Source organism: Dipodomys merriami, unplaced genomic scaffold (genome assembly GCF_024711535.1).
Source record: "Dipodomys merriami isolate MVZ:Mamm:240054 unplaced genomic scaffold, mDipMer1.0.p SCAF_4, whole genome shotgun sequence".
Classification (NCBI taxonomy): Eukaryota; Metazoa; Chordata; class Mammalia; order Rodentia; family Heteromyidae; genus Dipodomys; species Dipodomys merriami.
The window spans coordinates 32,088,523-32,102,949 of record NW_027205603.1 but is presented as its reverse complement, the minus strand read 5'-3'; the positions used below and the strand labels follow the sequence as shown (position 1 = coordinate 32,102,949).

General features: G+C 37.6%; 1 protein-coding gene across 4 annotated transcripts in view; it reads right to left on the bottom strand.

Annotated features, from left to right (window-relative positions):
- Fam110b (family with sequence similarity 110 member B) overlaps positions 1-14,427 on the bottom strand; it is a 150,893-nt gene that overhangs the window by 70,525 nt on the left and 65,941 nt on the right. The window contains exon 1 of one of the 4 annotated variants that reach the window (XR_011365631.1): positions 405-601. The exons of 2 other annotated variants lie outside the window; for them this stretch is intronic. The gene's annotated coding sequence lies outside the window, so the exon portion shown is untranslated. Of the gene's footprint in view, positions 1-404; positions 602-14,427 lie in introns of those variants that run through there. One more of the 4 variants, XM_069990762.1, reaches the window with a different exon arrangement.

The following is a 14,427-nucleotide window of genomic DNA, read 5'->3' as shown; positions in this document are numbered from 1 at the left end:
TCGTAATTAAGAGTGTATTTTGCTCAATTCTCCCGGATCACTCATTATTCAAGATAGCCTGGACTCAGTGCAAACAAAGTCAACTGGGTTCTGAATCACACCTACAAAGACACCTAAATGGATGCAACATCAGGGATTCCAAAACAGAAGGGAGCCAATAAGAATCACTCCCAAGCACATGCACCCTTGAATCTAGGTAAAAGCAATATTCCTTCTCGCAAAAGAAAGCTGTTTACAGGGTGGATGGATTTTAGCATGGAATGCTGGAGTACACACAGCATCAACAAAGCAAGATCAAATTAAACCAATGACAGTATGAACACGCTTCACTGCATGCACAGCCGTGTTTCTAGTAGGAGATAAAGACTTAAGTAATTACCATGAACCCAAACTGCTTCACTGACCTGCTCCAGCAGCTGGCGGTCCTTAACCACGGAGGCTTTACAACAAAGACGATCACTTGCTCTTCAGTGCCTTCTTTAATGTTAGCAGCCACACACCTCACCGTGGCAAGAGCACGGTACAGAACCTCTGTATCTATGTCTCTAATGCAGCATAAAGATTACTGTGGAAACCTATCAAACGGGCGAGCAGCAAAGCCAGCCACCAATGAGGATAAGGCACATGCAGGATCCAGCACATGCTCTCTAAGGCGCAGGCTGTCACCAGCGCTTAGCAGGCTGCTAATCTAATTATAGCGAGTTTGCTAGCACAGAGCTATTGGGGCATGACACAGGAGCAAATTAAATGTTAATAAATTAAACCCACAGATGAAATCATCTTGATTTCATGACATTTGAAGGATTAATGTGTTATCTTCTAAAGTGTGATTTTTTTAAAGTGCTCTCTTATTTTGCCCTTAATCGAGAGAAACAAAGAGTAGTTAAATCAATGTATAGTGCTACCAGCTTACTTATACTTAAGAGATGCCAGCACTGAGGAATAATCACGTCAGTACCACAAAAATATAAGCGAGTGCTATAAAATCCAAATCTCACTTTAACCCAATTAACAATTTGCCACCTGTTTGTCAGAAAGTGTTAATTAATCTCTCTTCAATTCAGTTTTAAAATACCATGCAAATTTCCACCCACAGTGGCAAAGTGCTAATCAAGGTATCAAAATTCATAGTCCTGATTCCAGTGATTAATGACTTAGAAAGCGATGCTAGAAGTCATTGTAAAAGAAAAAAATAAAGGAAGGAATTTGCCCACTGCAAAACTTAATAGCAGAACTAGTTTTAGAAGCCAAGTCTTGACAGGGCAATTTGATGTGTATGAGAGAAATGGGCATACTAGCCAGGAACTAGTGGCTGACATCTATAATCCTAGCTACTCAAAAGGCTAAAATCTGAGGATCCTGGCCCAAAGTTAGCCTAGGCAGACAATCTGAGACTCTTATCTCCAATTAACATGTAAAACTCTGATTGCGAGAGTATAATAGACTGCTATACTTGATCATATAAGGTACTGAAGAGCACAAACCCCTGAATTCAAGATCCTCCACCCCAACTAAAGAAATGGTGCCTCCTAATAGACCAACTAGATAACAACCTACCTATGGGACCTTCAAAAGTAGCTCATGCCTATCTGTGCTTAACACACAGTAAAAGAAGCCAATCTGAAGAGTCCTTGGCAGTGGGAACAGGTAGTTTCTAATGAGTTCTAAATTTACAGTTACTAATAACAACAATATAATCTGTGACTCTATATTATCTTCCTTCATCTCCAGTTTTACAATTCTTCCAAAAAACATCCAAACCCTTCTGTATTGACTAGTTCTGTCAGCATCACCATTTATAAGCAAGAATGGAGATAAACCAAAGGCAGACTGGACTTACCACACAAAACCTTCACTAATATTCACTAATATTCCTGTTTGGAATAATAACAGTTCACATATTCTATAAAATGGATTTTAAAAGGCATTCTCAGAAAATTATAGAAATATAATTGTATTTCATTAATGATTTATAAAGTATAAATTAAGGGATAAACATTTCAAAAATGTTTTCCATGGACTTAAAATGGGGAAAGTTTATAATGAGAAGCTAGACTAAATTAAAAATGACAACTTTGGGGCTGGGAAGGTGGCTCAGTGGTAGAGCGCTTGCCTTGCATGCCTGAGGCCCTGGGTTCCATTCCTCAGCACCACATAAGCAAAAAGAAAAAAGCCGGAAGTGGCGCTGTGGCTCAAGTGGTAGAGTGCTAGCCTTGAGCTGAAGAGCTGAGGGACAGCGCCCAGGCCCAGAGTTCAGGCCCCACGACTGGACCCCTCCCCCCAAAAATGACAACTTTATGTGAGAAAGGAAAGGGGAGCATGGGAGTTAATCAAACACAACTTCCGATCCTGCAGTTGTATTTTCCTCTAAGGCCGCTGCTCAATATAGTATGCAGAATTAACAGTTCTAAGCAAATTTGTTAATTTAGTTTTCATAATTCTAGGTATCAGTATGTTCTACAAATTACATTCTAATCCTATAGTGAAATAAAAAACTCTTGTATCCTTAGGTTTTTTTTTTTAATTTTTTTTTAAAAACCTGAGCCAGGTGCCCAGGTGGCTCATGCCTGTAATCCTAGTACTCAGGAGGCTGAGATCTGAGGATTAAAGTTCAAAGCCACCCAGGACAGGAAAGTTGAGGAGACACTTATCTCCAATTAACCACCAGAAAACCGGAAGTGATGCTATGGCTCAAGCGGTAAAGTGCTCGCCTTGAGCTGAAGAGTGCAGGAACAGCACCCAAGCCCAGAGTTCAAGCCCTACGACTGACCAAAAAACAAACAAATAAACAAAAAAACCTGTACAAAGAGCTCACATGTTCCACAGTATTTCTAGTCACCAGCCAGGAGCTGGGGAAAGCAATACTATGGATATTTTATCCTTCCATTTTGGGTTCCACATCCTCCCACATTTTGGGTCAGGAATAGCCCATGAGCTTCAAAGAAAAGCATAGCTAAGTCATGATCTATACATTAGAATAGGGAATTGTATAGAAAATGCCAATTATATCCAATTCTGGGAAAACAAAGGGAGGTAAGTCTGTCAAAAAAAAGTGATTATTTTGTGTACCATGATGACGCATACATGGAGTCTCAGAGCCCAAGTTTCAGTAGCAGCAGTAAAACTCCTCGAACAATTTAGGTTCTGCAATTTGGCCTAAGGCTCAGCTCCCTGGAGGCTGCCAGGATACAGACTAGTAACACTTCGAGGCATTTATCTAGGAAACATCTAACAGCTTCTGCCTTCCTCTTCATTTAACAGACTGCTAGCTCAAAATAGGCACTAAAAAGCTGCTTGATTAATTTGTTTTGTGCTTGGTGCTTATTTTGTGTAAGACACTAAACAGACACTTTCTAAAGGAAGCAACTGTCCTTTCTTAGATGTTATCCCCCAACATGTTCAGACTTTTATTTGTTCTGAAACGGAGCAAAGGTTGATAATCATTTTCATGCCTAGTCTGTCAAGGGAGCCTATAGATACATATGTGTGTGTGTATATATATATATATATATATATATATATATATGTATATATATATATGTATGTATGTATGTATATATATATTATATTAAGACTTTGGGAATAAACTATGGCAAATTAATTCTTGAAGTTTTTTGTTGTTGTTTATTGTAGGGCTTGAACTCAGGACCTGAAAACTAGTCCTGAGCTGTTTTGCTCAAGGCTTAGCACTTTATTATTTGAAGTCACAGCTCCACTTCTGGTTTTCTGCTGTTTAATTGGACATAACTGTCTCACAGATTTGCCTGCTGCCTTTGAACCATGATCTTCAGATCTCAGGATCCTGAGTAGCTAGGATTACAGGCGTGACCCACCAGGGCCCAGCTTTCACCTTTGTTTTTGAAGCAACGTATCTTCATTCAGTGAATAGTTTAGGATACCTAGCAGATGCAAGGATTTGTGCTGCATCTAGGGAATGCTGTAGGGCTGAAGAAAGAAGTGTTCTGACTCCTACTCCTAATGGGATTTTCCATTGTAATGAGGGAGACAATCATTAAGTGATTAACAAATGAACAGTAATGACAGGCTAAACTGCTGCATAGTGCAAGGAGCTGTGAAAACATACAAGGAGAGTAGAGTTTGGATGAGCTAAAAGGTAGGCTATCCTATTTTCTTGGTTGGTCTCTGAGTGGTGACCTTCAACAACTATGAAGGTCTTGGAGAGGTTTCAGGGGTGAGGATGCAGATCCACCAGCACAAAAAAAAAATGTGGCACAAGCCCTTTGAGAATTTGGGCCCTGATTAGATTTGTCCCTTCTTCTTACTGTTTCCTAAGACATTCCAAGTAGAGAGTAAGAGCCCCACCTGGCAGAGAATGAAAGCACACACTTCACCCTTGCTATACAGAGAAGGAGCAACTAATACAGACACCACCACCTCACCACATGGATTCACTCACACCCTGTTGATTCTATAATCCTGCAGAATGAGGACCAGAAAGGGAGCAGCCTGCATTTCAAGAATTCCCATATAGAATTCTGTTGTAGCTTCTGTTGTAGGAAAAAATTAGGGCTTGCATACTTAATAAGGTATGGTTGAAAGTCAGGCCTCTAAGTTAATCTTAGAAGGGTCACAATATTCTGATCCAAAGTTGGTGTCTGCCATTTGTCAAAACCCATCTTGCCTAAAAGGTACCCAGAAAAGCATGTAGGAGAACAAATTCTGCCCTAAGGATGAGCACCTTTCTGAGTAAAAGGCTGGATCACAAGCTGGACAAGTGCCTGGTGCTTCTTCTCCAGGTTCTTGAACCCCAAACTCCCCCTCCACTTTGAGGCTCTGATGGAGAAGAAAGGAGGGATCTGCAGTTACATAGGTCTGGTAGCTCATGCCTGTATTCCTAACTACTCAAGAAGCTAAGTCTGAGGTTGCAGTCCAACGCCACCCAGGCAGAAAATATCTGAGACTTCCTCTCTAACAACAGCTGGCAAGAAGCTGTTCTGGAGGTGTGGTACACTATACTTCTAGTAATAAGAGCACTCCCTGAGAAAGCTAATTGAATTAGGTTCTGAGTTCAGACTTCACTACCACAAAAAAAAAAAAAAAAGAAAGAAAGAGAGAAAGACAGAGAGGACTGACAGTGTTTCTGACAGGTCTGCCAGCTTTGGATTTCCAAAGCCCATGCTAAGCACAGTATCCTGTGTTCATATATAGAGACCTCCTTAAGCTGGAGGTGGTGGACCATTCCACGTTGAGCATTGTGTGGTGCTGATGGATGAATGGTAAAGAGAGGGGAATCTATCTAGACCCAAGCATGTTCAGTCTCCCAATCATGTTTCAAAGGAATGGAGTACTACATGCTGGACTCTTCAAAATGAAGAAAAGCCACCCGATGAAAAGTCCAAAGAAGGAAAGGGCACCAGCTGGCTGGATGTTTGCCCACGGCTTCTCCTATTGTTGGTAGCCTAGATCCATTCCCTGTCTCCATATCTTTTCTTTGCTATGGTGTGGTTGTATGGGCAACATGAAGCCAATGTTGGCCATTCTGCATAAGCCACCTTTTCACACTGTGGCGTAATCTTCCTAGATGGAAATGCTGGTAGTGAAGTCCTGATCACGGTCTGCTCCTGGGATAAGCTGTGGGCTCAGACCTATGTAACTGCACATCCCTCCTTTCTTTGGCTTCTACCAACTTTAAATTTTTCAGAAAGAATGAGTTTCATAACAAGTGAAGCCCCGCAATTGCACATTTGTTTTGATAAAAGTCTGATGGTTCAAACTCAGTACTGTTATAATATTAAGTATACAAACTTATGCTTTGCATCCTTGAAGTTTCACCTGAAGCTTTTCCTTAGAATAGCGACAGCGTACAGGATTTAATCATGCCTTATTGTGGAGGAGAAGTGAGATAGATGCATTCAAGAACTGGAGCAGTGCTGTACATCCAGCACTGTCTAAAACCGGAGAAAACTTCAAGGCATTCTACTTTAGGAGACAAGGCTAAAATTTAGGGCATTTGCCCATGTGTTGTATTTAAAGTTTTATAGGTTTTTCTCTTGGTCAGTATGAAGTCCAGCACTAGATCTTTCAAGGACTTACAGAGATTATCCATGAGGTTAGTGTTTTCATATTCTAGAAGATGCTGGTTAATATCCTCAACAGTGTCATCTGAGAATGAAAGAGCAGATGAAAGCTCAGAATGACCCAAGCCACCTACTCTTTATACCTTTTATTAGATAATAATGTCTATTCCTTACAATCCCTAATTACTACTAGACCATTGTACCTAATTATAATATCAATTAAATTATAATATCAACTTAAATTCAATTTAAAATTACATGTAAGTATTAATATTTATTATATTTTCAGGACAATTCCTTTTATTAGGAACAAGCATGTTAGTGAGAGGAGGAGAGAAATAAGAACAGTTTGATTCTAGAGTCCCTGAGCAAGGCCTGTAGAACTGCTCTAGGCCCATTTTCTCATCTATAAAATATGAGTAACAAGAAAACTACCAGTCAGGCAATCTTGAAAGGAGTCATATCAATACTTGAGGTGGGGGTGGGTTATAAGCCTAATGATATACCCTGGGAGAAATTATATTGCCAGAACAAAGTTACTATATATTTATCTTCTATTTCATTACATGATCACCTTGGATAAGTTGCTTACCTTTCAAAATTATTTTTATCTTTACTTAAGTAGTTGTACAAAAGGGCTTCAATTCAACAACTCAGTTTGTAAGTGCAATGCATCAAGATCGATGTCATCTCTTACATCATTTTCCCACATCTTTCCCAACCCTACCCCACACTGTCAAGTTCCATGGGTCCATTTTCACATATATACATTGAATATAATGACTGCCTTCATTTATCCTTCTTATGCTCTGATTTCTCATTTGTAGCATGACACTGATAATTTTGTGTGAACTAAATGAGTCAATAAATATATAAAGCATTTAAAGAGCACCCAATTTGGGGTAAACACTATCTCAGCTCTCCACATGTGGCCACTGGCAAAATTGAAACACCCAGGGCAAGTTATTGTTAGAGAAAGTAACCCCCTCATCAGAAAAAAAGTGTAAAATATAGGTATATAGCCATGAGGCCTTCACTAAAACCCCAGAAGAATTTCTTATGCTGCCAAGAACTCAAATAAGTGCAACTTTTTTTTGTCCTGGGTCAATTGGGAAGTGTTTTTGAATATTTTAACAAATGTGTGTATTTTTCCCTTGGCTATTTCAGTTTTGAGAACTTACCCTAAATAAATAATTGAGGATATGGAGGTGTCTTGCCTCCACTCAGCAAAAGGAAGAAGATCTTATTTCTAAGTAAGGTAACATTTGTAATACAAAAAATAAAGGAAAATCATTCAACAATATCAAACTGGTTAATATGTTATGTTGTATAAATAAGATTAAGGTTAAAGGAGTATTATATAGCTATGTACTTGTGATATTATAGTCATGTATTTATTAAATGAAAATGCTGAAAATTATGGGTCAATTGAGGATTTAACATTTTTTGATCATCTTTAAGTAGTTGTACAAAGGTGGTTCCACTTAACAAAGTGGTTTTTTGAATACAATTCATTCTGATCAGTATCAGCATTCTCACACCCCTTCCACAAACTTCATCCCTTACTTTTATTAATTTTGTGGTGTATAAAATGAATTCTTGCCTGTATTCTATCCCCCTGCTCCCCTTGATTCATCAACTCCTTTCCCCTTGGCCTCCCCCTTCTCCCTTGTATGTACCCATTATATATGTATTATATATACATATATATTATACTTCAGTTAATTCATTTATAACCACTTACATACCACCCATTGTAGGACTCTTATTTTTGTTAAACTGCTTTTTTTTTTTTTTGGCTATCCTGGGGCTTGAACTCAGGACCCAGGTATGTGCTATTCCTGAGCTTTTGTGCTCAAGACTAGCACTCTACCACTTTGAGCCACAGCTCCATTTCTGACTTTTAGGTAGTTAATTGGATATGTGTCTCACAGACTTTCCTGTCCCAGCTGGCTTTGAACTGTAATCCTCAGATCTTAGCTTCCTAAATAGCTAGGATTACAGGCGTGAGCCACCAATGCCCAGCCTAATTTTTGTTAAATTCTGCATATATACATCTGTATCCGTAAAAGTCTAAGGCAAATACATAATGTCAAAGAACAGTTTTTAACTCTGGAAAAGCTGGTTGAGATAAACTGATTTGTCTGAATTGTTTCAGTTTCCAATTGCTTTATTACTAACATTGAACTTAAATTCTTCATAAAACTTTATATTTCCCCCTACTTGTAATCAAGAAAAAGAAAAAAAAATAGGTGACAACTTAAGTTTTGCTGGAGACTGAATTGAGAGTTTCTTGACTGCTGGACACTGACTTGACATTTGAGGTATACCCTAAGCCACTGGGTGGCAAGTTTTTAATAAGCAGATAGTGTTAAAGGCCCAGACTTGGAGATTTCTGCTGCTTCATGCCCTAGTCATCTGATGTGGTCCACTACCTATCTACTCAGTACAGCTCAGACTTTTAAACAGTCTATAAATGGCTGCCTCTGCCAATGGGTATTCCCAGCCATCAATCAAACCACCAGTTTGGGAACCCAAAGCTCAGCTCAGAATTGTCAGCCAATTTGCTCATTATTATTAGACACAAGACCAGCTTCTGCTGGCACTGATGCAAGTTCTCTTTGCTGAAGAAGTCTCAGACATTTCATTCCTCAGTTATCTGGACACTCCTTTCATTTTACCTGAAGACATTGTTATACACTTGGAATATATGGCCAAATTTAAGTGCCTGAAAATGATTGGGAAAGGGGGAAATAAGTTTCTTGGATAAAAAGCTGAAGCATTAGCATGATTCTAGATAGACTTTAACCTTGGCACATTTCTAAGCTTTATGGATTAATATTATATTGGGAATTGAGTTTAAAAGCAAGTAAAGTACAGCAATCATATTTCAGTGTGTCAGCCTATTATGACTATATTTTTACTTCCATGGTTTGGAGAATCTTGGGAATCATAACTCAGTATCATTAACAGATAATGGCTCAATAGGTTTCAAATAGCAAGAAGATATTTCCATTTATATATGTATATTGTATGGCGAATTTTGCTATATCTAGGGACCAATTGTTTAAGTTCCATTAATGAGCAGTGGGTTTTATTTAACAAAATTTGCCTTCAAGAAAATTGAGCTCCATTCCATCTGAACTGTTAAGTTTGTAATTACATGTAGACCCAGGAATTTTCTTCCTACAGAACATATCCCCCTTGTTTTATTCTAAATTGTTAAGTTTTAATAAAAATTGTGACTATTGTTCTATCAATATTGTGGTTTTTCTTGTTTCTATTTGCTTATAATAATATAGTTAAGAAGTACTATTCCAAATTTATTTTTCAAAAACTGTTCAAGAAACAACATTTATTACATAATCCTGTTCAAGGTAGTGACAATAATTATAGAACATTTTTCACTTCACAATGCTATTATCTTGGAGCTTTTATCACTTGACTTTTAACGAGAAAAATATTGGGTCCTTCAAGAATAAAGAAGCTATTTGAAAAGAAAGAATCCTTTGAAAATATAAACCTTAGAATAGTCTCTAAATAAAGAAGAAAATCTGTGTCACTTATTTAGGGATCAATCTTGAGTTAACAATATATGCTTTTTAAACATAATAAAAAAAAGTGATTCCTCCAAACATTATTGGAACAGTATGTAAGTCTCTCACATACTTGAAAGTCGGTTTTGTAGATTTGAGTTCTCTCTATATAGGGCACCTTTTCTAAGTTATCAGTGTATCAGGTAAAACCACACCTGGAAAAGATAAGTTTTATTGCTATACTACATTCATCATGTGTAGCTTTGGAACTAGAAGTGCTTCAAGGACGTTATTTGCCCTTTCTAAGGGAACTTTTTTGTGCTTCTTTCACTTTATTTTCAACGTCAGATTGCAAGCTAATTTGAACTTCAAATATGTGATTATTTTCCTCTTGAATGACTACTCATGAGCTTAGCCAGGTCAGTATCCCAATTCAGACAGAAGCTATTTTAATTCTGCTGTAGACAGGTCTTCTCATGAATAGGAGAACTTAAATTCCTCCATCATGGAAGAGAATAAATGTTTTTCATCACAAAGCTCAGATCAGGCACATATGAGTGATTGCTGAACAAAAAGAATGCTACACATAGATTCTACAATAGGAGTAAAGGGCAGGTCCAGGGTACCTAAGGATTAGTGGGGAAAAACTACAAGAGGGCAGAGGGCAGCCCTTAATAGTATTCTTCACATTTTAGAAACTAAACATGCTTTTGTAATCTGCACCCTTTTCCCCCAGAGGGGCATAGCACAAGCTTCAGGCTTACTCCTACTGTTGTTAAAGAACACAGATGATCTGAATGCCTGATGTTAGTTAATGGCAGGCTTCACAGAGCTGGTACTTGAGAGACTCAAACTGAGGTAAAAAACTCAAGCTGGTACTTGAGAGACTCAAACTGAGGTAAAAAACTGAAGAGGAATGAGTCCTTAGCCTGTTGTTACTGAAATATATATTGGAGACAAATTAATGTAACAAGATGAAAGGGATTTTTTTTGCTCATAATTTTGGAAGTTTAAGTCCATTCCCTATTAGCCTCATTGCTTTGGGCCTGGGTGACAGTATATCATGACAAGGGCACACAGAGACCTGACCTCCTCATGGCAGTAGGGAAATTTCTTACACAGAGGAAGATGAAGGAGCTGGGGTCCCATTGTCTCCTTTGAGCGTGCAACCCACGGACAACACATCCTATTGGACCCCATTTCATGTGTGTATGTGGGGGTGGGTGGGTAATGAACTCAGGGCCTTGTACTCCTTCCTGGCTTTGACTCACTCAAGGCTGATACTTGAACTACACTACCCCTGTGGCTTTGGGCTGCTTATTCAGAGATAAGAGTCTCTTGGATTTGTCTGCCTAGGTTGGCTTCAAATTTTGATCCTCAGATATCAGCCTCGTGAGTAGGTAGATAGGATTATAGGTGTGAGCCACCAGTGCCTGGCTGAACTTCATCACTTCAAGGTTCTATTACCTTCCACTAGCATCAAGAGGAGCGCTAAGCATTTGACCTATGAGACTTTAGGGAATATCAGAGTTCCAAGTACAGAATTAGTATATTTTGCCTTATATACAGTGAATACAACTTTCTCTCAGAGAGTACATTAGATGCTAGAGTCTCTGGGTGAGAGTCCTTTCAACATGTGATGGTGATCGTAGCTGATAAAGAGTTAAGTAAGTGCTCTAAATTATGTCTCTGAGATGCCCTAGGTGACAGAGCCTGCAATGATGGACAGGGGTTTCTCTCCTTATAAGTCAACTTGGCACAGGCTCAAAATGGAGAGACAGAGAAAGATTTTGTTTTAATGTGTAACTGTCATTTCTTAAAATAGTCTCATTTTCAGCAATAGGCTTATACACAATTTCTTATATGTTCCTGTAAAATAATTCCTGATCTCCCAAAATATCCTATATACTGTGTATTTTTTGAGAGTGCATATTACAGGAAATTAAAAAAAAACAGATTCTTAATGGTAATCAAAGAAAAGGAATACTAAAGGATTGTTATCTAAAATATTGCTTGGTCTCAGTGCTGTGAAATTAATTGGGATTTCAGTTCATTTATCTTCCTCTTTTGCTTCACTACTTTGGGCCTACTCTGTAATCTGTGCTCACTCATGCTTTCATACATATTTCTTTCCAGCATAATTCTCTGACCCAGATCCTAATGAAATGGAATGTAATGCACCAAATTTTTCATATCTGAACAAACTGAAGTCATCCAACTATATAACACATTTCACCTGCAAAATTCAGTGTCAAAATTATTTATTAGTAATGTGAATTTTGTAGAAATGTGGGCCACTGTGAGGAACCAAGGTGAGTGTTTAATGATGCTCACACTGATACATAAGTGCCTTTCTCCCTGGAATGACAGTCAAGTTGTTCTATAACAATATTTCTATCCACCACTGTAGTGTTGGGAGAACAAAGACCAAGAAGGGACAAGAGACATCTATATGATTATTTTGAGAAATACATGAAGACAATTCAATAGAAATAAAAAGCATTTTCAACAAATGATGAAGAAAGACTAGATATCCATTTGTAAGAAACAGTAAACTTGGAACCTTTCCTCACACCAAAAGTAGCCACCTGAGATCCATCCAAGCAGCAATTCTACTCCTGTTTATTACTTGAGATATATGAAAACATATGTCCACAAAAAGACTAACTCAACAACAGATATGGCAACTTTATTCAAAATATACAACTAGAAGCAACTAAAATATTTACCAACAAGGCAAGAGACACATAATCAATCATATTCTATGCATACCACAGAAAACTACTACTAAACCAAGGGAATGATTGCCAGGGAAGATGTAAAATGAATAGAAGAACCAGCAAAAAGAGCCCAGGATGTGTGAGTCCATACATGTAATCACACACAACTGATTTACAATGATAGAAATCAGAATCATTTTTTTTTCCTAGAGACAAAAAAAGGAAGAATTAATTGGACCGGGGAGAGAATTTACTGGGAGGATGCAGATGTCATTACATTGCTCTCTGCATGATTATCTGAGTCTATGTGTTTGTTAGAAATGATCAAACCACACATATGATTGTTGAATTTTACCTTAAAATTAAAAATATAGTAAATGAAAAGTTGCCAACATAGTATTACCATGATCACTCTTTAATATTTCATTAGATTTAGGTATTTATAAAAACACAGGATAACTCAATCTCCTGTACATTTATGAGTTATAATTTGTGCATCAGAATATCTGTGCCTTTATAATGAGATTATAGGAATCTCAAAGAAAATTTTCCTGTTTGTATAAGGTCTTATTTTAAAGTTTATCACTATTAACATCCATTTAAAACATTTTTATGTTTACAACTAATACTTCAACTGCTCAGGTTTTACTTGGCTAATTTTTCTTTCATTTGTCTTGTAGCTGGGATAAAGTAGCTTTCAGAGGAAATTAATATACATTTTATAGGAACATTATACAATACATATGTATATGAAATACAATAAAATGTATATTATGTATAACATGTAATACACAATCTGTGGTCATATAATATATACAATGTATAGTTATATTTATGTAGTTATATAATATATACACACTATATAAACATATATGTGCCTCTCTCTATGTATATAACATATATATGCCTTTTTCTTCTACTATTACCCAAACTCATAGTTAAGCATCTTGAGGTCAAAACTATTGGATTTGAATGTTTATTCTGTTCTTGCTAGTTGTACTCTATAAATTTAGATTAAATTAATTTCACTAGGACACATTTTCTTCTTTAAAAAAAAAAACGGTCACAATAGCTATTTTATAACTTCAAAAGAGAAGGAGCTTAGGAATCAACCTACATCAGGAGGTACATCTTGTATACAAAAAACATGCAAGAAACATGAAAACATGTCCATAACAAAATATTCTCCCTGTGGGGCACACCATTCCCAGTACCACTACCACGAGGCCATGAAGCCAAAACAAGCCCTGAAAAAAAGAAAAAGAAAAGCAACACCAGCTCCAGTCAGTGCTGGCCCAGAAGAGCTGCCCTTTGTGGCGTACTTTTTACCTGTGTCTGGCCCATGATAGGAAGAGTGCTAATCATTCAGCCCTTGGAATCATCCCACAAGGCAGACACTAATGCCACCATGTCATGGAGGATGAATCTGATGAAGAAAGTAGTGACCTTCTCTAGGATACCAATACAGATATGGTGGAATTGGGGTTAATTGGCAGTGAGCCCGACAGAGATGCCTTTGAACCAGGGAGCTCCAGGAGCATTTCTGACCTACTGGGCTTTCTCAGGAGCTTAAAGAAGGTGATTGGGAAGAAGACAGAGGTGTGAAGAAAAAGAAGAAGAATCATTTAAAAAGTGTTTTAGAAAGAGAATTTGGATCCTGAATTTAGATTCAAAGCAATGTAAGAAAGGACAAAAAAACTGAAAAGGAAAGGAAAATAAAAATGAGAAAAATTAACGTTAGAAGTTGTAAATCTTAATATTAAACCTTGATATTAAAATTTTATTAATATTAATAATCCAAATTAATTAAGATTAATATTAAAAGTTGTAAACCTTACAAAATAAGCTACAGTCTAATTCCTAGGAAACAAATAAGGGTGGCTGGCTGAAAACTTTGCACCTGGTTGACTAAATGTGTCTGGAGTGTATATGTTATCTGAGCCTGGGCACCTACACACATGCATGTCTGGTTCGTGCCTAAGCTCTCTCTCAACAAGCTCACATTTTCTACTCTTGCCAGCTATCCCAGAGAGGCTGTGAGCTTGTCACCAAGTGCTCTGTCTATGGTAGGCAGATCTAAAACCAAGGCCCAAAGAAAGGAGCAGAGTTCTATAGGCTGCCCACATCAGGCTG